Source organism: Silene latifolia, chromosome 9 (assembly GCF_048544455.1).
Source record: "Silene latifolia isolate original U9 population chromosome 9, ASM4854445v1, whole genome shotgun sequence".
NCBI lineage: Eukaryota > Viridiplantae > Streptophyta > Magnoliopsida > Caryophyllales > Caryophyllaceae > Silene > Silene latifolia.
Window position 1 is genome coordinate 16,223,411 of NC_133534.1, and position 25,753 is coordinate 16,249,163.

A 25,753-nucleotide genomic window follows, 5' to 3' on the forward strand; every position below is an offset into this window, starting at 1 on the left:
TTGGTACACCTGCTAATTGCACAAATAACATTATACCTCCAGTGGTACAATAGCATCATACAACCAAGTTATATCTTATCGAGCTTATGTGTAATTTTTTTGAGCTTCCTTAAAGTTAATTTTTTTTATGTTTAAGTGAGTGAGTTCAGAAATTTTATGGTATAGCTCGACTTCTTTAAAACAAAACTCGAAAACTTTATTATATAGCTCGGGTTCTAGAGCATACAACTGGGTACAACTGGTTGTAGGATCTATTAACTCTGCTAATTGTGTGGTATAGTAGTTCTCTAGAGGAAGAAACCTTCAAATAACTTCATGTTTAGCATGCTTCAAAATCCTTGATCTCCAACATGCCTTTTTTCCTCTCTTCTTTAAGGTATTCATATCTTCATTCAAAATTATAAAAGTTTAAAACTAATTGTCAAACTAATATTATGATAAGAAAAACTATGATTACCAATTAAGAATCGCCAATTAGAAAATAAATACGGGAGTAGATTTAAATTAAAGATGTGCCATATCGATCAAAGTCACGTGTTTACTAATTTACGGGTTCTCTATGTATAAATTATTAAAAGAGACGATAATAGAAGCGTGAGATACCGGAAATAAATCAATCTATAAATACGAAAAACGCGAGTACATCGTGTATACAGGATCTTGACATCTTGTAGAGTATTGGCGCTATTGCACTACACCAAAGAAAAACAAATTTCAATCATAAGCTGGAACTAAGAAAAAAAAAAGAAAAAAAAAAAATTATTATAACATACATTAAAAGTTACAAATCATTATCATGACAAAAAAAAAGATCACAAGTAAAAGAGGAGGGGGAGGGGGGCTCTCTAAAAGGAAGAATTTGGGGAATTTAAATCTACGTGCAATGTGTATATATACACTTTCCTATATTTTATGACGGAGTTGTTCGAGATTTAGTTGACTTCTATAAGTATTTTTTATTTTTTTATTAATATTAAGTTTCATGGTGTACATGGAATATTGTTCTCTTTCCAATTTCAAATATTTATCAGTTGCTTATTTAATCATCAAATATTTATCTGTTGCTTATTTAATTATTAAGGTAGTTCGTAAAAGTTAGAGTCTATGTAATCGCTCGAAAAAAGCTTCCTTTATTAATATAGATATATATATATATAGAGAAGGGTTCTTATAAGGCCACTACATCTAATAAGGCCCTAAGTCCTTATAAGAGCCCTTGGATGGAAGGGATGGAGGGATGAGATTACATCTCATTGAAGGGTCACAATTCTCCCTCCCTAATCTCCTTCCCTAATTGTGTATAACTCTACCTAATTTTGTACAACTCTACCATCATTCTAATCTCCCAACTCACTTCCTCATTCACTCATCCTCTCTCATTTTTCACATTCACTCTTTCTCTCTCATTTTCTCCCACCCTCTCTAAACAACAAAAAAAATCAAACTCATACAAAATAAAAACCAAACTAAAAAAAACAAAAAAAAAACCCAAAAAAACCCTCCTCCAAACACCACACCCGACCCACCACCACCCCACCACACACCACACCCGACCCACAACCCGCCACCCACCACCAGACCCGCCAACACCACCAACCAATTCCGCCAACACCACCGCACTCCACCACGCCGCACCACACCACACCAACCCTCCTTACAACCCACTGCCACGCACCACCACGACTCCCTCCCGCTGCCGCCTGCCGCATATCCCCACCACCCTCAGATCTACTCCCTTTCTCCCTCCCGCCTGCCACATAAACCCGCTGCCGCCTGCCACACCGCCGGCTGCCTCCCTTTCTTTCTCTCTTTTTCTTTTTCTTTTTCAGATTTACATTGTTTTTCTATTTATAATTTTTGTTTTTATGTTTTATAATTTGTTTTTCATTGTTTCATTGTTTTGTTTGGTGTTTTGTTGATTGTTTTCATTGTTTCATTGTTTTAATTTGTTTCATTGTTTTTATTGTTTCGTTGTTTCGTTTTTTGTTTTTTTTTTTTTTTTTTTTTTTTTTTTTTTTTTTCTTTCTTTCTGATTTGGTATTTTAATGTTATTTATTATTGTTGGTATTTTTTTGTTAGTGTTACATATTTGGTTTTATTTGGTTGTTATTTTTTTATTTGGTTGTTATTGTTATTTGATTTTTTGGACTAAAGTTATACATCTTGTCTATTAAAGTTATACACTGCGTGCATTAGAGTTATACACACGATATTTAAATTTGGTGTTGTTATTTGGTTTTTTTTTTGGATTTTAGATTTGGTTTTTTGTGATTGTTATTTGGTTTTTTGTTTTGTTATTGTTATTTGGTTTTTATTATTGTTATTCAAGTTTTTTTATTTGTTTGATTTTATGATTTGTGTTATGTTTTGATTTTATTTTTTTTTATTATTTGATTTTTTTACTATTTACGACTAAAGTTATACATTTTATGACTAAAGTTATACATTTTATGACCAAAGTTATACAAAAAAAGACTAAAGTTATACAAAAATTGGACTAAAGTTATACAAAAAATTGGACTAAAATTATACAAAAATGAACCAAAGTTATACAAAAATGGACCAGAGTTATACAAAAATGGACCAGAGTTATACAAAAAATTGGACTAAAGTTATACAAAAAATGAACCAAAGTTATACAAAAATGAACCAAAGTTATACAAAAATGAACCAAAGTTATACAAAAATGAACCAAAGTTATTCAAAAATCGACCAGAGTTATACAAAAATGCACCAGAGTTATACAAAAATGGACTAAAATTAAATACAACAATGGACTAAAGTTATACAAAAATTGGACTAAAGTTATACAAAAATGAACCAAAGTTATACAAAAATGGACCAGAGTTATACAAAAATGCACCAGAGTTATACAAAAAATTGGACTAAAGTTATACAAAAAATGGACCAAAGTTATACGAACTAAAGTTCAATACGAACCGTAGGAACTAATTGAACAAATTATATTATCAACAAAACCAAACACGGTCTGACTTTTCTCTCCTTATCCAAATCCACTGAAGTTTCCATCTTCCTCATCCAGTCACCACCACCACTATCCATAGTAGCTTCCCTGACAACCGCCGGAGATAGTGCTGCTCTTCGCGGCCACGCAGACCAAGCAAGTAAGTCGCCGCTCTTTTTGCCAACAACCAGTTGAGGGAGGATTTTGCGACAACTTCCACGAATTGCAGTTTTCAGCTCTAAATTTTCCGATTTCTTCGATGGGGGAATTAGTTTTTTGAAATCTTACTCCGTTTATTTAGATCTCGCATTTCGAATGAATTTTGCAAAAAACTATCACTGGTTAGTCTCGCGGTTTCCGATAGTGGCGTGTCGCGTCGGGGATGAAGGGTGCCCAAGCGAAGAGAAAGGGTTGAGGGTCCGGTGGCGTATTGTTGTGAGAGACGAGGTGGTTTTTTGAGTTGCCAATTGAAGAAAGGTTAATGGCGTGGCTCTGGTATTGGTGGTAGTTTTTGGGCTGGGTGGTTGGTCTGGTGTTAGACGGGGTACGGTGGGCCTGGTGGTAGGTAGGAGGTGGGATGGTCGTCTGACGTCGCCGGTGGTTTTTGGCGTCGTATGGTGTGGCTGGTGGTATAGCGAATCTCATGGGATTGTTGTTCAATTGTTAATCATACTACAGTCGTTGAGATGTGCTTTGGTTTGTTTCTGAATTAGTTTCATTCTAGGAGTGAATGTGTATGGCTAGAATGGCGCATCAATTAGATGAGTAAAGGGTGTATTTCCTTGTGTACTCAGAACATTTTTTACTTGCCAAAACTGTTTTTCTAAGGCTTTTTTTCCAGTTCTAAAATTATTGGTGGCAATGCCATACTCTCTAGTCATTACATGAATGAAGGCTGACTTTTATTCCATAATTGAACATGATGTTTCTAGTTTCTACGGCCTAATGATTTCGTGTCGTGGACTCGTGGAGTACCGTACATTGATGCCTGATGATTTAAATTCATCGTTTTTTTTTGGATTGTTCTGTGATCATGAATAGACAACTCTTGGCTTATTTATAGCACATGTTCAGAGTTCATTTTCACAGCCCAATTAGTATTTATGTAAGATAAGCGCAGCGGTATACACTATAGGGTTCCAACTTCCAAGCATGTTTATGCCGTCGTGATGGGTGATCAGATTTACCGTCTTGGAACCATTTTTAGTCGTGTGTGTATTCATTTGTAAATAAGTGTATCTAGCTAGGTAAATGATTGTATACACTATGGGTTCTAACCTTTTCAAAAATGTGTGTATCTAGTAAGGTAAACGAGTGTATCTAACTTATCTAAAGAGATGTTATCTAACAGAATTTTTTTCTAAAATGGGCTTTTTTAACAAAGTAATAAACAAAATGGGTGCGTTTTCAAAGTTATTGTCGAAAATGGGTCCACGTAGGCTCGGTTTTTGCGAAGCTGGAGAAAAGGTCAAGTCATTCACAGGAGAGAGCGACTTAAGGTCAATCGCTCACTAGGGAGAGCGACTTAACTCTTTGCCTATATCGCTCCTCTCTTTCCTTCCCTTACCCCGTATTCATTATCAAAAAAAAAAAAGTACCAAATCAAAACCCTAACTCAATTTCTTCGATTTTTCCTCCAAAATCTACTCTAAATCAGTCAATTGGTTTGATTAAAACACAATTTACTACTCTCTAAGCCATATCAAGCAAATATTTGGGTATTTCTTGGGCAAATTCGAAACATATTGAAGGTATTAGTTTACTTATTTTCTTAATTAGTACTTGATTAGAGTAGCTATTTACTCTAGTTTTTGATTATTATTCCATATATTTCATGTTTGTGTTGAATTTGGGTGGTTGTTAGTGTTGTAGTTCGATTTTTTTTAGTTATAGCTATGGAGAGGAGTCATTTTCCCTTATTGTGTTATTGGAATGGTGAAATAGTTGAAGGAGATGGGTGTGTAAGCTATGTAGGTGGAAATGAGTCTTTTATTTTTGCTAATAGTAATATGAGCTTCAATGATCTACACAATGAGGTATACACAACCATTGGTGTTGATAGTAGTAAGTATAAATTAGTGTTGAAAATGAAGTTAACTAGTCTTGGATGTTTTAAGGTTGTTTCTCTCAACAATGACCGTTCTTTACAAGCGATGTGGGCTAGTATATGTCATTCAAAGGCGGGATCTATGGACATTTATGTTGAGTTGATACCAATTCAACAACCTCAAGTGAGTAATGCAAATGTAGTACCCGATGTGTCTTTTACTAGGATGTTAAATAATTTTATGTCACCAACGCATAATGTACAAGGTATAGGGAGTGATGATCGGTATGTGTCATTGTTAACAAATAATATTGGAGTAGAGGTAGCGGACGGTAATATTGAAGGGGATGAAGTTGAGGTTGATGTTGATTTAAGACTAGAGAATGCTAGTGATGAGGATGATGAGGACATTGATCATGTGTCTTCCCTTTGCTCCAAATCCAGGAATTCAATAGTATTTCTAAATTTGATGAAATACAAAGGAATAATTGGGCTAATTGGAAAAATGTTGTCCCATTTGATGTTAGGGGAGAGTTTTGTGTTGGTCAAACATTTCCTAATAAGAGTTCTTTGACGGAAGCAATTACATCGTATAATTTGAGGGTGAATCAAAGTTTCAAAGTTCATGAGTCAAAGCCTCACACTGTGACATACAAATGTGGGAGGAGACCTACATCATGTAGTTGGACATTAAGAGCCACCCAAAAAAATTGGTTTCCGATGCATTTACTATTGTGAGATACAATGGTGGTCATGAGACATCATGTGTAGGAGACATCATGCCTATAGACCACCGAAACTTGCGAAGAACTTTTATTAGTAATGCCATTAGGAATATTGTGGAGGCGGATAGGGGTTGACGGTAAATGCAATTATTGAAATAATAATTGATAAATATAACTACAAGATCACTTATATGAAGGCATGGAAAGCTAAACAAAAAGCTCTTGCCGACATATTTGGTGATTGGGAGTTATCATACCGATTGCTTCCTCGATTTTTGAAGCTCGAAGGAAGCTAATCCCGTCTTGTTGTTCAATTTGTAAATTATCCAACCGATGATCCAAATGTTGTGATATTTGGTAGGGTATTTTGGGCTTTTGGAGCATCAATCAAGGGATTCCCTCATTGTCGCCCTATAATTACAATTGATGGGACTCATTTGTATGGCAAATACAAAGGGGTGCTTATGATTGCCATGGGAGTTGATGCCAATGATCAACTATATCCTCTTGCATTTGCTATAGTTGAAAAGGAGACTACCGATACATGGTCATGGTTTTTGGCATGTATTAGATGTTTGGTTACACAACGTCTTTGGGCTTTGTGTAATATCCGATAGGCATAAGGGCATCATGAAAGCCATGAATGAAAATGGGAGTGGGTGGGAGGAACCATTTGCATATCATAGGTTTTGTATAAGACACCATGCATCCAACATCAATTCAAAGTTCAAAAATAGGGCGTTGAAAGACTTGTTTAGTTGGGATGACTTTTCAAAGCATCAATCCATCAAGTTTAATCTTTGGTTTAGCAAAGATCAATGAATCGAATGTACAAGCAAGGGCGGACTTAGATACATTACCTTTATCAAAGTGGTCAATGTGTCATGGTGGTGCCCTTAGATATGGAATCAAGACAACCAATTTGGCCGAGGTTTTTAATAATGTGCTAAAGGGAGCTCGTTTCTTGCCTATCTTTGCTCTTGTCAAAGTCACATTTTTAGAGTAAATTCTTACTTTGTCCAAAGGCGTGAATTTGCTAAGGCTAGAATAATGGAGGGTTTGAAGTTTTCACCCGTAGTCACCAAGTATGTTGAAAACAATTTTGAAAAAGCAGCCCATCATAAGGTTGAACTCTTTAATTCAGAGACCGGAGTCTACCAAGTTAAAAGCGGGAGAGGTCAAAGGACAAAGAGGAAAGGGTGGACATAGACATACCGTTAACTTGTCTAAAAGAACTTGTACTTGCAACAAGTTTCAGATCTACCATTTCCCATGTTCTCATGTTCTTTGCGAGTTTGTAGAACCTACAATCTAACGACGGACCAATTTATTGACCCGTATTTTACTTGTGGGGAATATTTGGGTTCTTACAAGCCAAACTTTCATCCGGTCACGATGAACGTCATTGGCCTAATTGGGTTGGGGAGCATGTATTACCAGACATGTCATTGAAGAGGGGACATGGTCGGCCAAAGTCCAAAAGGATTCGTAATGAGATGGACGAGGGTCAAACGAAAACAAAAAATACATGCACCCTATGTCGTAAAAAAGGACACAACAAGCGTGGATGTCCTCTTAAAAATCGTGAAATTGTTGGTTCTTAGGGTAAATTATTTATTCTTTTTATTTATTAATTAATTATTTGTTGCTTATTAAATCATGATAGACTTACCTTTATTTGTGTTGCAGGTCTCATGGATCCGGGTCCACTTAACCCCGAACTTCTTACATTACAAGCGGGCCACCGAAGTGAATCTATATGGAATGGGGTGGTAAGTTACTTTTTTTATATGTTTTTACTAATTATTTTATTCTTTTTAAATTATAAAAGTGACACTTTAAATTATTTTATTCTTTTTATATGTTTTTACTAATTATTTTATTTCTTACCTTACTATGTCTATTGCAGGATCATGGTCCGTTGAAATGTAGGGTACACTTGAAAGCAAAAGATGAGTTTTATGTTCATCCTAGGGTTCGAGCTTTTATCAAAGATACTCAATTTTACGGAGTTCATCGGTTTTGTTTTTTGTATGTTGATCCGGATTTGATTACCGCATTGGTTGAGAGGTGGAGGGAGGAGACTCACACTTTTCACTTTCCTATTGGTGAAGCAACCGTGACTTTACAAGATGTGAATGTTTTATTTGGTTTACGGGTAAGTGGTAAGGCGGTGACCGGTAGGAGTGATCACCATTGGCCCGCTTTGTGTGAGGAACTATTGGGATTAAGGCCATCATCAAGCGAGTTAAAAGGCTTGGGTTTGAAATTGACATGGTTAAGTGGTAATTTCTCCGGTTTACCACAAGATGCTGACGATGATAGGCTCTATAAGCATGTTCGTGCCTATATTCTCTATTTGATCGGGACAATCATCCTTCCCGATAAAAGCGGTAATGAGGTTTGTATCCTTTTCTTACCTTTGTTGGCTAATTTAGATGAAATTGATGAGTATAGTTGGGGCTCTGCTGCACTATCTTGTTTATATAGAAACTTGTGTGGTGCTTCTAAAAGAGGGAAGAGTGAAATATACGGGCCAATTGTTCTCCTTGAGTTATGGGCTTGGGAACGTGTTGTTGTAGGTCGTCCCCAAATTGTTAGGTCACATTTTGTAGAGAATGAGGGAGAAGTCTATCCTCTAGGCTCCCAAATGGTAGCGGGAAAGGATCCCTTAGGGTGTAAATGGTTGAGGGTGGATCGTAAGTATAAAGATCATAGGCTTGGTCTTGTGACATATAGGGATATGTTTGATAAATTGACGGAAACACAATTCACTTGGCAACCTTATACACAAGAGACCTTACAATATCTTCCCGATATTTGCCATGAGGATGAGGAGGAGTGGGTTGTTGAAGCCCCTTTGATATGCTTCGAGATTATTGAGATGCACATACCTAATAGGGTTGTTAGGCAATTTGGATGGCATCAAACAATACCTCCCAATTGTAACACCGAGCCTTTACTTCATAAAACTGATAAACGAGGCAAGACAAGGGACTATGCTTATAGTGGTTTCATGTCACACCATGATCCATACATGGTATGGTATCGGGAGCACACTCGTCGGATTGTTAGTCCTCAAAATCGGATCTTGACTGACAAATACCTCCATGAGCATCACTACACTCCTAGTGCAGCTGACTTGGACACTCTTGCGGGTGGTCATTCATATATCTACCATCAAGTGACCGACTACATGAACAATACATCTCTTCATGAAATGGATGCTAGCTATAGAAATTTGCTACTTGACATGCAAAATACTACTCTTCATTGTTTGGAAAGTGCACATTGTGGACATCTCATCCAACCACCAAACATTCCTCACCCAAGTCCAACTCATGCTACAACACAAGCGGACCACATTACTCATCTATCTCCCGTCCAAGAAGCGGAAAATGAGGAAGGATCATCGTCTCAACCAAGGAGATCAAAGAGGAGTCGCCGTCAAGTTAGAAGATAGTAGTGTTGTTTTATGTTTCTAGTTAAGCAAAACACTTTGGTTTGTATTATATTTAAGCGCCTTTTGGATTGTATCAAATGTTAAAACAATTTAGTTTGTCTAAGATTTAAGCTACTTTGGGTTTGTATCAGATGTTAACAACAATTTGGTTTGGGTGTAATATTTAAGTTATTTTCAAAACTTTCCTTTGGTCTTCTTTTGTGCATTATTGTTCTTGATGAGGATAATTTCCTTGGTTGTCAAATGAATGAGAACAAGAACATGGAGAACAATTCCGGGCAAGAACATTTGATTCTTTGATTGTTATGTAAATAGCTTCAAGTCGCTCAGTGGGGTGACGACTTAAGGTCAAAACGCTCGTTCCCAAAGCGACTTTTGTCTGAGGCAAAGATCAAAATAGCTGCCAAAAAAACCTCATTCTGGACTAAGCAAAGTCGCTGTGGGGGAAGACGACTTCAACTCAAGTCGCCCACTCACGGAGCGACTTTGCTCTGGGGGAGAAGGAAAATTTTGGCCAAAAAAACCTGCTACTGGACTACAAAGTCGCTTTGGGGGAAGGCGACTTGAAATAAAGTCGCTCACCGGGAGAGCGACTTACTTTAAAATGACTTCCTCAGGTTTGGTTAGCATAAATTGTCACTTTGTATAAGGTCGCTTTCCTTCACGGAAGCGACTTGAATCTGTTTAGGTTCGGGATGACGTGGACCCATTTTGGGTAATAACTTTGAAAAGCTACCTATTTTGTTGATTACTTTGCGAGAAAACCCCATTTTGGCAAATCGTTCTATCTAACAAGGTAAATGAGTAGATAGTAGATATCTTATACTATAAGTCTAAGTACCAAACAATTACAGATCAAAAGATCTTAAATAATGCGGCCATTCCATTTATAATTAATTCGCCTCATTTGACTTGGTGGTCAAACCAATGATGTGTGAATTCACCTATACCAACTTTACATTATACACTTACATATTTTGTTCATGTTGATAAACTTTGGCACAAAAGTAATAATGGGTTAAATGAAGGTAGTAGTAGTACTAGTAATTAGGGAACAAGCGACCAATAGGCAAAGGCTTATTAGCAAAGACTTGTAAAACTGAGTATACAAAACCAATTGTTGATTATTTGTTGCAAGACACCGCATGTAGAAGGAATCCTAGATCTTAAGGGGCGTGACATTGAAATAGAGAACATTGATTCATGTAGACGTTAAACGTCTTGAACTTGCATCAATCTCCCACAATCGAACAAATCACCAACAACACGAGGCATGACGTCAAAGAGTGTATCTAGCATGTCATAGATGTGATCTCAAAGAATTTAAAAGAGTGATCAAGAATTTAAAGTAGTGTATCCAGTAATGTAAGTAAGTGTATCTAGTAATGTAAGTAAGTGTATCTAACAACGTAAAGGCGTGTATCTAGAAATCCAAAGTAGTGTATCTGACTTATCAGAGATGTGTATCTAACAAGGTAAATGAGTGTATCTAGCAATTTAAAAGAGTGTATCTAGCAATGTAAGTAAGTGTATCAAATAACGTAAAAGCGTGTATCTAGAAATTCAAAGTAGTGATATCGACATCATCGTATGTGATATCAAAGCGTCATAAATGTAAAAGCTAGATAGAATTTGCACAAACAAGCTAGAAACACTTATTCATCTTGGATTTATGTCCTTTTTGATGGCTCTCCTCTTGGTTTAAGTCTAAATTTGTGTGTCGAGAAGTCCTCTTTTCCACAGTTTGACCATAAACAGGCGAAAACTGTGTATTTACCAGGCATCAAAGATTGCTTACCAAATAGAATTTGCTCTAATACGAGAGCATTGTATACATACAACGCATAATTAACTTAATTACGAAATACTCCATTACTTTCGGTCATTTAATCAAAAGTAAACAAATGATTGGGACGGAAACTTACGAGCTACTATCAGCAAAAATATAGCTAATCCATTTCAAAAACTCCTCAATCCTATCCAATTCCTCAAAAACAGCCTTAGGATTGGAAATATCGTAATGATTATCAGGAATAGCAAGGTAAGGTTTTAGATAAGGTAAATAAAATGGAGCAATTGGTGGATCTTTTCCTTGACGAAGTTCATCTTTAACAACTTCCCAATCATCTTCATCAGCCCAAACTGGGTCCCAACCCGGTTTAGTACCTGCCAATGGAGCATCAGCCCAAAGCTCCCTAAGGTCAGCCTCACGCAAATTCTCTCTGCCTTTAGGGGAATCAAATTGTTCTTCTGGGTAGTTGATCTCGCCGGAGGTCACTGATGGTGAATGTCACCGGTGGTGGAGAAGCCACCATCGTCGAGTTAAACCACAAACATCACCTAATTATCGATAGAATGCAAACTTCGTAGAAGAGCAGTGGTTCTCTGACAACAACTGTATAGTACGGAAGGGAGATCTCCGTCGCCGACGTTGGTACGGGTGGTCGGTATGGGTGGCCGTGGTGTTAGATTAATATGTGGGAAGTCGGGGTGGGGTCTGTGTTTGGAAGGAGAAAGGAAATAAACGAGTGTTTGGGATTTAATATTAACCGTAGAATTATTTGATCTTGGGGATAAGGGGAGTTCGTAAGTTCGCACCGAACTTTCAGTTCGCACGAGATCCTATTTCTATATATATATATATATATATATATATATATATATATATAGTAATAAGATCATCTAAGTCATGTCTTACACTGAGTTAGTTATGGGTTCATTTTCTCTTTCTTAGATCATGTTATTGAATGGCTTAGATTAAAAAAGTAAAAAGAACTAATAATATTATTCTAATGGCTAAAATAATTACCTCTCTCCTCCTACCACTCATAGGGTATTAGCGTTACGGGGTTGTCAATCAAAACATCACTCACACACGTCCTACTAACTTCCCCCACTTATCATCTCTCCATTATTCAAAATTAATTTTTCCCCAAAACATTTCCCCCAAATTAAACGCCATTCATTTCAACTGCTCTAAAAATCCCCCAATTTTATCGCTTTTTTGTTACCTTATTATCGTTTTTTTCTCCATTTTCTTTGCTCACTTGCAAACTGCCATTGTCGTCCTTTCAATCACTTGTAAGGTAATTTTTTTGGGGGTTTTAGAGTTTTATGATTTTTTTTAAGGTTTTTAGAGTTTTATTATTTGTTCTCTTCATTTATTTAGACGTTTTTTTAATTTATTGGACATTGTTATGTTATTGGATTGTATTTGATCTTGTACTTTGTCACCATTGTTGATGTCTTTGTTCTATTTGATCACCGTATTTGGTTTCTTCATTTTGATGCTTGAGTTATTTTTAGCACATTTAGGACATGTAGGACATTTATTTTTGATCACTGTATTTTGTCAACTAACGTTTTTAGCATATATGTTCATATTCATTAAGATTAGTCAGATTTTTTGAAAAATCCTACTTTTTTTGCTTACTGATTACTCTTTCTTTGTTAAAATTTAGTTTATCCATTTTTTTTTTTTTTTGGAGAAATCCCACTTTTGATTACCCTTTTGTTAGAATTACACTTTTGTTGCTAAAATAACAATTTATCCGCTACAATTACACTTTTCTTTGCTAAAATTACTTTGTAGCTTTGTTAAAATAACACTTTATCTTGTTAGAATTACACTTTTGTCGCCTAAAATCACACTCTTTTTCTCGTTAAAATGTCATCATTTGCTGTTAAAATAACACCGTATTTTGTTAGAATTACACTTTTGTAAGCTAAAATAACACTTTATTCTGCTACAAATCCCACTTTTGATTACCCTTTTGTTAGAATCACACTTTTGTTGCTAAAATAACACTTTATCTTTTGCTACAATTAGACTTTTTTTGCTAAAATTACACATTTATTTCTGTAAAAATAACACTTTATCTTGTTAGAATTACACTTTTGTCGCCTAAAATCACACTTTTCTCTCGTTAAAATGTCATCTTTGTTACTGTTAAAATAACACTTTATTTTGTTAGAATTACACTTTCTCTCGCTACAATTACACTTTTGTTTGTTAAAATAACACTTTGTCTTTGCTACAATCACACTTTTTTTTTTGAGAGTTTTTTACATTTGCTGTTAAAATAACACTTTATTTTATTAGAATTACACTTGTGGTCGCTATAATTACACTTTATCTTTCTACAATTTAAACTTTTTTTTGTAGTATTTTTTTTGTATGCAACAATTAATTTTGAGTAATGTTAACGGATGTCGGTGGAAATAAGGGTAAATCGGCAAGTCCAAAAAAGCAAAGGTGCTGTCAAGTTGAATAAGGAGCTTGTTGTTGCCAAACCAAAGCGAAACCAGGACACGAACAAAATAGCAAAGGTGGTGTCAAGTCGGCCGAAGCGACTTGTTGAGCTCGTTGAAAAGCTTAATGATGCACGGCGAGATGCGGTACGGAGGATCGGTTTCGGTGGTATTCTGGAGCTTAAGCTCAAAACATATCCGATGGGTTATGTTAAAGATTTTTCGAAAGCATTCGGTGATGAATCGTATATTTTTCGGGCTAAGGATAAGGAGTTCATGGTCACCAAGCATGACGTGTATGACTGTTTTATGTTACCACTTGGTCCTAAAACTCTTTATCTAGTACCTACGGGCCGCCAAAAGGATTCTCAAGCGCTAGGAGAACAAGAAATTGAAAGATAAATGGCGAAAAGCGTACAACATAAAAGGGGTTAACGAAGGCATTAATTTAGGAATTGTCTTCCAAGATATTTAAAAAAAAATACAAAAAGGAGGTCCGCATTCTCGCAGTCGTTTTTCTCGCTCGCAATGTCATCATTCCTAACTCCAACGTCATATAGTGGGGTTGACTTCAAGCTTTTGAGAGCTGTTGAAGATGTGGACTCGATTACGCAGTACGATTGGTGTACTTATGTGCTGGAAAATTTGGTGAAGGCTGCGGCAGCTACTGGTGAAAATAAACAGACGCTGGCGGGGTGTATCCCCTTCTTAATGATTACGTACTTTCAACGTTTCGATTTACGTGGTAAGAGTTGTCGCCACGACCGCCTCTCATTAAGCCTTTGGGGACCGCAGACGCTTTCTGACAGACTACATGGTGAGCTTGACAAGAACCGTTTGGGTCGGCTAACTTAGTCCTTGGTAAAGTATCATCGGTGCCTTCAAAAAGAACTGTTAAGCATTGGTGGGGTGCCTAATGACAGCCAAGTGTTGGCCATTGGAAATGTGGTTAGTGATGCGGCATTACAAGTGACTTCAACCAGGACGGGGAAGAAGTTCATCGAGATTGAACTCCCTTCTGGTGTTGATGATGACGAGGAGTTGAAAGCTCGGGCTGTAGATGTAAGTGCTATTTGTTTATTTGTCAAGGCTAATTTTAATGTTTTAAAGTTACTTTTTCTTTCACTACAATTAGACTACAATTGTAATTGCGATATTTTACTGTTGTAGCTTACAATTACACTTTTTAAAGTTAATATTTTACTGTTGTAGCTTACAATTACACTTTCGTCCGTTAGAATTATACTTTTTGCCCTTAGAATTACACTTGTCAAGGTTAAAATTATACTTTTGAATGAACACTTTTGACTAAACAATTGTCCAATTATCTGTATTTTAATGTAGGATGTGCATGAACTTTACTTGAAGATGCAAAGGAATGCTACTTTCTTCTATTCATGGTATGCAGATGCAGCCATGACGCTCAAAAGGTTAACAGGAGGGATGAACCATTCTAGTGACCCTGTCGCTACACAATGCACGCAATCATTCTTTCAAAGCCAAAGGATGAAGGATTATCTTTGTGGAAATGCGCAGAGATAGTGAACGAATAAATCATTCCGTGAAATCAGCACTTTCGCAACAAAGTCCAGGTGATCGATGATCGAATGACGAGGTAGATGACGACGGGTACGAGCAGCATGTTGGTGACGATGATGAAGAGGAGGACAATGGTGATGAGGACGAGGGAGATGAGGAGGATGGTGATAATGTTGACGATGAGGAGGATGGTGATGATATGGAGGATGATGGATACGATAATGAGAAAGAGGTGACTGTAGATGTTGGTACAGACCGCGAAGGCACGGTGGCCGCCTCAATTGTTTCGGATGAAGCAGCCAGTGAGAAAGCACGGGAGGTGTCTACACAATAGATAATGGAGGCCGTGCAATTTTACGACACGGCTGAATTTACGGACTCTGCTAACAGAGACGAGTACAGTAAGGACACCGACGTGGATGTTGGTAGTACTCGTGAGATTTCCGTTATTTACAGAAGGAGGAAGGTAGATGGAAAGCAGGTGGCTGTTAAAGAACCATCAAAATTTGACCGGGAAATTCTCGAAGATATATATTCAAAAGAAGATCTTGATGAGGCTGAGAAGAAGTTCTATGCGAATGCAGCAGCTGCAAAGGAAGAAGAGCAGACGATAGATATGGACGTGCATGTGGCCGGGGATATTGAGATAGCTGACAATAAAAATGAGAAGGATGGGCCCACCGACGCTGATCCACCCGTCACTCAATTGCTGATTTCGTCTGCGAAGATTATTGAAGCAGAGCGCCGAGCAGAAATGCCGGCCAGAGAAGACCATGGAATTGGAGAGGTAAGAGAATTGGGGAAAGTGGCCTCCGACGCTACGGGAGCGGTTGTGCATGTGAGTGAAGTTCTGAATGCTGAGACGGACAAGGATGATGACAAGATTGGGAAGGGTAATGCTGACCCTGGTCTCCAATGTTCAAGTACAATAGTGGTTTCTGCAACACTAGACGATCTTTGTACAAGTGGATTCTAAATCTGCGAATTTTGTGGGCACGATCTTTGGGGAGCCCGAGAAGGCGGATAATGCTTTGGTGGAAGTTCAGAACATAGAAGTTGCCCCCCTGCCACTCAGTTCCTATTCTCGACTGCTGAGATATGTGATGCAGAGCGCGCAGCCGAACAACATTATGAAGAGGGTGCAGGAAACGGCGGATGCGCAACGACTGACGAGCGGTTGTTAAAGGAAACGAGCGGCGGAATATGTATATGCGTTGCGAGCAAAGGAATTTATGGACGTAGAATGGACAAGTATCGTATATTCTCTCTGCGGACGTAAAACGCATTTGTTCCGGGAGCACCCAAATATCTGTGCATGCGAAAATGAGGAGGGGTGGAATAATGATGAGCCAAATTTGGATACAAGTTCTCAGACAGTGGTAGAGAAGGTGGTGGATGGGGGCACTTTGAAGGATCACGGAGGTAATGCATTGACCTTCGAGTTTAGAAGTCTTTGTGGATGAAGTTATTTAGTTAGAATTACATTTTTCTCTTTTAAAGTTACACTTTTTTTAGTTACAATAACACTTTTTTGGCTTAGAATTACACTTTTCTCTCTTTGCAATTAGACAATTGTTAGTTAAAATAACACTTTATTTAGTTAGAATTACAATTTTCTCTGCTAAAACTACACTTTTTTAAGTTAAAATTATACTTTTGTAGCTTACAATTACACTTTTGTCTTCTAGAATTAGACTATTTTTAGTTAAAATTACACTTATTTGTGATAAAATAACACTCTATTGTGTTTGAATTATAATTTTGTCTACTAAATTATATTTTCTTCTCTCGCACGATTACACTTACTTACCGATGATGAAATAACACTATTTTTATTACGAGATGCGGCAGTTGAGGATGTTGCCGGGAAGTCTTCGGAAGGGACTATCGAGCACAGAGAGGTAACAGCTGACGTAGTACCAGAGGCAGAGAACGCCGACATTCTTATCCCGGTCCCGTACGTCCCTCACAGTGATCTGAGCTACCATCCTTTTTTACTTCACTCGAGTGAGCCCTTACCATGCATGGATCACGTCATTGAGAACCTTGGGTGTTCTATTGATTGTGGGGCACCTAATCCTGAATTGTGCTTTGCGACGAGAAACCTAGCATTCAGTCAGGAGCTCCTAGTGCCAATGTTCAGTGACAGGAAATACGTGATTGACTATGCGTTCAATCAGTCAGACGCGTTTAACGAGTTGTAAGTGTATTATTTTTTACAAGAGGCCCTTAACATTCCTAATTATATATATATTTGTTGGCTAATTAAATTTTTTTGTTGTAGGGAACGATTGGTCCAATTCAGCGAGTTTTATTTCATGACCCGGGAAGATATTGCAACTTTGAACCCTCGGGAGCAAATCATGACAAGTGTTATTGATGGTTGGTGCTTGCTACTCAACCACATCATGAAACCTTCGGACATATCCCGTTCTTTCTTTGGACTAAGTCACACTGTAAGTTAAAATGTTACCTTTGTGTGTTAAAATTACACATTTGTCCGTTAGAATTATACTTTTTAAAGTTAAAAAGTTTGTTTTGTATGTTAAAATTGCACATTTGTCCGTTAAAATGATACTTTTTGCCGTTAGAATTACACTTTTGATTGTTTAAACTGAGTTTATTCTAACACTTTTTTTTGTTAAAGTTTCACTTTATTTTTATAAAATAGCTCTTTTAATTATCTGTTCACGCATTTAACACTTTTCAAATTAAAGGACCCCGCAAGGTATATTTGGAACGCTCAAAAGCTTGGGAAAGTGTTGAACAAAGACGAAGACATTTATGGTGGCTGGGATGCCTGGGCTGAAACCTGTCGTGCACCATTCCAGCTTGATACGGACATGGTAGGTAACAAAACATGTAATCTTGTCTCATGGTTTTTAAGTTTTCCTTTTTCTGATCTTAGCGACACACGGTGCAGATCTTTCTGCCCGTGTTATCTGGCGACGGTGATCACTACAGCTGCGTGTGCATCAACTTTCTCACCGAGCAGATTGACTACCTCGACAACCGCAAGTACGATGACCCAATAGAAACGCTCCCTTACGGAGGGATAGCGCGTATTTCGGTAAGTGTCCGATATCCAAAAGTCAACCAATTTATATGGGTCGTACTACGTTAACACACCGACGTTTTTCATGTTCATGCAAATATAATGGGGAAGTATTTGGTGTCTAAAGGGTCAGTTTGTCTAAGGGGCAAAGGTCAGCGGGTTCAAGATTGTCAACATTGAGTTCAGCTGGCAAGGTCAAGGGTATTCGAGAAATGACTGTGGTGTTTTCATGATGCTACATATGATGTTCTACCGCGGAAGCCCTTTTCAATGTGACCTCGGGAAAGAGGATGCTATGAGTTTGTACCGTCTTTGAGATTGCCGCAACACTCGTCCCTCGTGACATTAACGATGATCGAGAGAAGAGATCTTGATGCGGGTTGGTTATTTCAAAACGACTGCTGGACATCCGTTGACAAAAAAGTTGAATGCTGTTAAGAGGAAAACAGATGGTGACATAGGGCCGGAGTCCACAAAACGTGCTCGCGTAACTGAATTTGAAGAGCCCGTTATGGAGGCGACGCCTGTTACCATGCGCATTCCATCTGGTAAAGCGCTATCCTCTGTTAAGAGCCATCCCCGTGGAAAGGGGGACGGGTTGGGCTGCTCTCTCGACTGTGGTAGAGGTGGTCTCAACACAAATGTGGTGTCGAAGCTGCTCCGGGGCAACCAAGCGTTAATCAAGGATATTAAAAACAGGAGGAAGCATGTTGCCGACTATTGCTTGTTAGATGACCACACTTATGATGAACGGTCTGTCAATCTGGCTTAATTAACTACTTCTTTAATCAAGGATACTCAGATTATTTTTCACATTTATTTTACTTTAATTAACGACTTCTTTAATATTACGGAGTGCAGTGAACAGCTGGTCTGGTACACCCGTCACGCAACGCTTCGGAGAAAAGACATTATGTCCTTGATGCCTGAAAACCTTATGTCGTTAAATGTCATCGAGTGCTGGTCGATTTTGATGAACCATTTGGAGAAGGAGGAATATGGCGACCAAATGAGGATGTCATTCTTTGGTATACGTCACATGGTAATTCCATTAATCATTGCATAATATTTATGTCCACTTCTATTACACCTTTGTTACTTAGAATGACACTTTTCTTAATTACAGTGTTATTATGTGAATGTTTCACTTTAGTTCTTTTAATCAACAAAAGTGTCATTCTAACCGTGTGAAGTGTAATTTTAAGGGACAATAGTGTAATTTTGGGTGACAATGTAACCACATTAATCATGTTCACTATTGCCTTTTAAAGGATTTACTGTTGGGTATGCTCGGGACGTTTGAACAACCAGGCACACAATCGACAAAGAACTATGACAACTTTGTACAGATCCGGGACACCTTCATCGTCGGCAGTGAGCGTACGTTAACTTGAAAACAGACTTGCTATTTGTCCCGTTCGCATTGACGACCATTTCGCATGCGTATGTATTCAATCACAAATCAAATACGATCGACTTCTTTGGACGGACAAAGGCATTCGATTTGAAAAAGTCGCGATTTTGGCAAAGCAGCGCGTTTAATTGTAAGTTATTGTCGATCGCTTTCTTCCGAATGCTATCTTTTTTGTTCAATCAGTTTTTATAAGGTAATTATGTACATTTGCAGGCTAGCGCAGTGAGTGATTATTTAGAATCACGGGGTAAGGAAAAGAAGAACACTAGGGCACGGGAAATTCCTAATTATGTGTTGCGCCAGATACCTTTCAGCGGGATGTCACCTACTCTCAACCAACCAGAGTCGGGTCTGTTCACCATGATGGCTATGCTCTTATACGAGGGTCTTCCTTTTGAGCATGAAGACCTCGAGAAGAAGAAATCACGGCGCTATTTGGTGATCCAGCTGGTAGCTACCCTCGTTCTGGCAGACATGAACATTATGCGCGAAGGTGTGCTCGAGAAGGTCAAAGCTTTTGTTAGCACGAAGGACAAACTGTGGAAGGTATTACAACAGAAGCGTAGACAGCCCCCGTGCCAATGTGAAAAAATAACAACCTTAATTTAGTAGTTCTGTTTTTGTGGGAATATTCCCTTGGCTATGTAAACACTTATTTCATACTTTGTATTATTTGCAGATGTTAGCAACCTTAATGTAGACAGTTAGTTTTTGTGTAAACAATCTTACAACATTCTATAAAACAATGCCTTTTCCTCTCAAGCAAGATGCAGCCACAACTGTCTTTCAATGTATCTAGTTCAACAATATAGAGTAATATGTTAGTTAAATCAGTCAAAAGAAAGTGTGACTGTAATACACAAAAGTGTAATTCTAACCGTCAGAAGTGTAATTCTAACAGGCCATAGCAGTGACAGATAGACCTTACATTACATAAAATATAAATGTAATTTTAAAAGGCAAAAGTGTCATTTTAGGAGTTTTATTTATGAAAATATAGTTATGTTGTTTTACCTATTTAAAAGATGGTGCAATAATAACTATGTTATAATGCTTTAGTAGAGACGAAGTGTAACTGAAATTGCATACTCTGTAATTATAATGAGTTTAAGTGTAATTCTGATCATAACAATCCTACCCTAAGCAGATATGAGGCCATTGCAATTTTATTCCCTAGATATGTGTAATTTTAAGAACATAATTTGTCATAATAGTCAAGAGTGAAAATTTCAACGTTCTGAATTTGCACATTATAATTGTGTCGTCTAATAAAAAATACTTCATCAAAATACATTGTAATACCAACGGCGACCGCTTGTTGTCTTCTGGCGGTTTGATGTCTAAACACAATACGAAACATCATGTTGTACCTCGTATTTTGTGTAGACATCCCCAAAAAATTGTACTACTTATTACGTATTATATTGATTATTCTAAGATGCCTTCTTCTTCTTCTTCTTCTTCTTCTTCTTCTCCTTCTTCTTCGTCTTCTCCATCTTCTTCTTCTTCTTCCGACGAGGTTTCTGACGATTGCGACACTGGCGGGTGCTCTGCGAATGGGTTAGGGCAGTTCCTTTTGTCATGGTTAGCTAATCGCTTGCAATTTTTACACATACGTTTTGGCTTCCTTGCCAAAGCAACTGCTTTTTCCTTCATCGACAACATTCTCTTTCCGCTCCCTTTGTTCTTGGATTTCTTGGGCGGCAAAATGGTTATCTCCTCACTAGGAGAACATCCAAGAATTTTCTCCAACTGTTGTCGTTTATTCAATGGTGATCCTAATGGTGAGAGTTTCTCCTTAAACTGTCTAATTAGACTAGAAAAGTTCTCGACATCATTCTTCAATTTTCCCAAGAGCAACCCAACTGTCTGATGAATCTCCGACCACATTACTGACATCGCAATCTGTTTTCCATCTATTATATCAACGTCCTCAGTTGCTTCACCATTACAATCGAACATTTTAGACAACCTTGCATCTTTACACCATCTTTTAACAACACATTGTTCTGGAATAATCTTCACTCCGTTTGATGAGTAAATCCATATGACATGCCGGCAAATAATGCCTTTCCTCCCAAGCATTCTGCAGCTACAAGTGGCTTTCAATGTATCTAGTTCAACAATATAGAGTAATATGTTAGTTAAATCAGTCAGATGAAAGTGTGACTGTAATACACAAAAGTATAATTTTAATCAATAAAAGTGTGATTGTAACGGATAAAAGTATAACTTTAATAAATTTGTAATTTTAACTACCCAAAGTGTAATACTAATCAATAAAAGTGTAATTTTAACGGATTAAAGTATAACTTTAGCAACCCAAAGTATTATTTTAACAACCCAAAGTATAATTCTAACAACCCTAGGTGTAAATTTAATCAACAAAAGTATAATTTTAACGGATAAAAGTATAATTTTAACAAACAATTGCTACTGAGAATGATACCGGGCGTATGTGACCTCATAATTTTGTCCCTGTTTGCATCTCTTACGGTGGTCACTTCTAAAGAGCCACACTCAAAGTGAATCCTCTACTTTTACAAGTACCAATTGAGCACTTGGCCTCTTCTTTAAATTCCTCTAATACTTTATAATCGTACACTTGCGCCCGTGCACTTCAATAGCTAGATGCGTTGATATTTCGGGGAAGCGTATGCATTACGTTGTCAACTGCTTTGTGTGTGTCTTTCTTTGGTCCATCGCTGTCAAAACGCATCGTAAACTCAACTAATGTTCCCGACTTACTCTCAAATCTCTTAAAAAAACTATTTTCGCTCTCTGATCTTTGGGTTGTCCTCATAACACCTCCCATATCTAGGTTCCTACAATGAGCCATAACCCACTGCTTCCTTTTAGCGTACATTTCTTGGAACCAGTCAATGTTATTAACATTGTGTTCCCTGCCAATTTCTTCCCATTTTGCATCGAACTCTGCCGCTTCAATGTCTTCATCCCATATTATGGCATTCAATTTCTTTAGAAACACTGAATAATCATCTCTCGCCATTCCATACTTGCTTGGAACCTTGTTCATGATATGCCACATACAATAGCGGTGGCGAGCTGTCTTGAACACCAATGGCACCGTTTTAAGAATATCAGGATCCTGATCGGTGATAATGTACTTAGGCTCTTTGCCACCCATCGCACCTTAAAACGGGTGAACACCCATTTAAACGAGTCCGCATCTTCATGAGCAACAAGCGCTCCACGTAAAGTGACTGACCGTTTATGATTATCAACCCCATGAAAGGTGTGAACGACATGTCATACTTATTGGTGGAATACGTCGGATCGAACGACACCGCATCCCCAAAACCGAGTAGTTCCTTCTAGCGATCCCGTCGGCCCATATAGCTTTACTAAGGCTACCGTCAGAATCAACATCATAGTCAAAGAAGAACCCTGGTCTAGTAATGACCAATTCCTTAAAGTGGTCCACGAACATCCGACCGTCCGTTCATGAATGTAGCATTTCACATCCCTGTGAAAGTTCTTAAAAGAATTCAAACTAGCACCGATGTTTTCAAACCCATTAACATGTTCCTTCAGAATTTTGTAAGTCTTCGTAGCTCCTATCTTCAAATTTGTTAATTATTGACAATCTTTTAGATGTACGGATTTTAATTACCAAAAACATAATTAAAACAGATACAAATATATCAGTTCAAAAAAAGAAAAGTGTTGTTTTAACAATAGAAAATGTAATTGTAGACTCAAAAAGTGTAATTTTAGATGACAAAAGTGTAATTCTAACGAAATAAAGTGAAATTATAACATAAACAAGTGTAATTTTAATCAAGAAAAGTGTAATTTCAATCAACTCACCCTTGAATTATAAAGGATTATCATTTTGTGATAGTCTGTTATGTTGCATGCCAACTTTTGAAACTCTCTATCTCTCGGGTCGATACGAGTTCACGGTTGTGGCCACTTTGTGGAATCTGTCAATTCGTAATTCCCCATTCATCACAAATAGCCTAATCCTCGCTTTGCAACCAACACGCCTGACTTTGTGTCTCCTACCTGAGTCCTGACCGCCACTACACTCCAATTGTCCCTTCTGTTTGAACCCCTCCCGGTTGCAAACCAACAGTTTAGATTTGATCTCCCCTCCACGCCATCTCTTAGTCGTGTACTTACGCACATCAAAACCACAAGCAACAAAGATAAATTCTATAAAATGTCACCGCTTCCTCTATTTCCGGAATTTCGACCAACATAGAGGGTGAACTTAGCTTCAACGTCTTTGCAAAATTCTTCTTCGTTCGGCTTTCGTTTTCCATTGTGCTCAATATTATCTGACAATAGCGTAATTATTATCAATTGTTTTCATAACAACTTAAAGTAACCCATATATTTGTTAAAATTATATATTTCTTAAAATTACACTTTTCGTAGTTATCATTACACTTTTGCCTGTTAGAATTATACTTTCTACTATTACAATTATAGTTTATAAACTTACTGACTTTTTCATTACAATCAATCCTTTGGTTGTTAAAAATTACACTTTTTCGTGTGACAATTATACTTGTTTCTATTAGAATTACGGTTTGAAAACTTTAGAAATTGTCTTTTGCAATAACACTTTTACTAGTAAGAATTAATGTTTACAAATTTAGAACTTTTGCCTGTTATAATAACAATTTAACCTGTTAAAATTACAGTCTAATCTGTTAGAATTATACTTTTTATTATTACAATTACAGTTTCAAAACTTGCTTTTTTCATTACAATAAACCATTTGGTTGTTATAATTACACTTTTTGTCTGTTACAATTATACTTGTAATTATTAGAATTACGATTTGAAAACCGACATATTTTGTCTCTTACAATAACACTTTTACTGTTAAAATTATACTTTTATCGATATAATTACACTTTTATAAGTTATACTTACGATTTTGACAATTTCAATTTAAGATACAAATATTACACTTTTGAAATTCAATTCTACCATAATAATTACAATAATACTTTGGTGGCTTAAAATCACACCTTTTGCAGTTAAAATTACAATTTCATCGCATTATAATTACACTTTTTAATGTTACAGTCATGTTGCAGATACTATATTCACTGTTATAAATTTCAAGCCTGACATATGATGTTGAACTCTACCATATAAATAACTCCATCATCGAGAAGTTTAACTTATTATTCACAGAGTTGATATTGAACTCCATAATGATGGAGTTCATGTTAAAAGAGTGGATTTACAGATTTTACATAATAAAAAACAAGCTTCAAAAAAAACCTAAAATACACTTCCTCATCATATTTAAACAACTGTTCATATCTAACCTAATGTTTTCATAAAAATATGATATATAAACTAACATGAAGAAAATAAAAAAAACAATCCAATAATTACCATGGCCAAATGGAATCATTTGCAAATCCGTCATTTTTTACGTTGGACGTTGGTCTTGTTGTTTGTTTCTGAGCTTGGAGGATAATAATGGAAGATGATCAAGGAAGCTGATAATGCAAGCTGATAAAGGAAGATGAGAAATGAAGAAAGTAGGATTTGCTCTAAATTTTCGCCAGTCTGATGAGTTTTTTTTTCAAATTGTGTTTTGGTGGAGTATGTTTAGAAATGTGTTGAGGAAGGTTGTTGAGTGATTATGCATGTGTGTGTGTGTGCACAGTGGGTAATAGTCAATTGTACTGACACACACATCCTCTCTCCTGCTCACCCTATTTCCTTTTTTTTTTCACGCGTATAATGGGCTTAAAGTAGGCAAATCTCCACTCTCCATTCTCCTAATCCAAGGGCCCTAATAAAGACTTAGGGACTCAAAAGATATTAAGGACTTAGAAGAACTTATCACTATATATATATATATATATATATATATATATATATATATATATATATATATAGAGTTAGGTTCAAAAGAGTCCACAAATTTGGTTGAGTCCATAAGTCCATATCTCTACCATTTGATCTTACAAGATGAATGGTTGAGATTAAAACAAAAAAACACTCACCCAACATGCAATTAATGCTTTGTCTCCCATAATTTCAATTTCCAATTTTTATAATCAATTATTTTCTCTTTCCTATCAACTAATTTATTAAATTAATATACTATCATCTATATTTCAATTGCCAAAATATTATAACGAAATTTCATACCCGCGTAAAATAAAAGCGGGTTCGTAAAAGACTCCGTAAATCTTCATACGGACTCCGATTAAAGCGAAAAAAAAGGGTCCTGCTATACGTCGTCGACAATTTACTAATTATCGTCGACAATTAATGTAAATTTCCAAGTTTGCC

The 25,753-nt window shown here is 36.9% G+C and overlaps 2 long non-coding RNA genes across 2 annotated transcripts; both read left to right on the forward strand.

Moving 5' to 3' along the window:
• The first annotated feature begins 4,538 nt into the window (after positions 1 to 4,538).
• On the forward strand, positions 4,539 to 7,971 carry LOC141602461 (uncharacterized). The gene is made up of 3 exons (XR_012524456.1): positions 4,539 to 4,716; positions 7,427 to 7,509; positions 7,647 to 7,971. It is a non-coding gene; the product is annotated as an uncharacterized LOC141602461 (long non-coding RNA).
• A 9,374-nt stretch (positions 7,972 to 17,345) lies between these two features.
• Positions 17,346 to 18,055, forward strand: LOC141602462 (uncharacterized). Its single transcript, XR_012524457.1, has 3 exons — positions 17,346 to 17,446; positions 17,708 to 17,836; positions 17,914 to 18,055. It is a non-coding gene; the product is annotated as an uncharacterized LOC141602462 (long non-coding RNA).
• Positions 18,056 to 25,753: the final 7,698 nt, after the last annotated feature.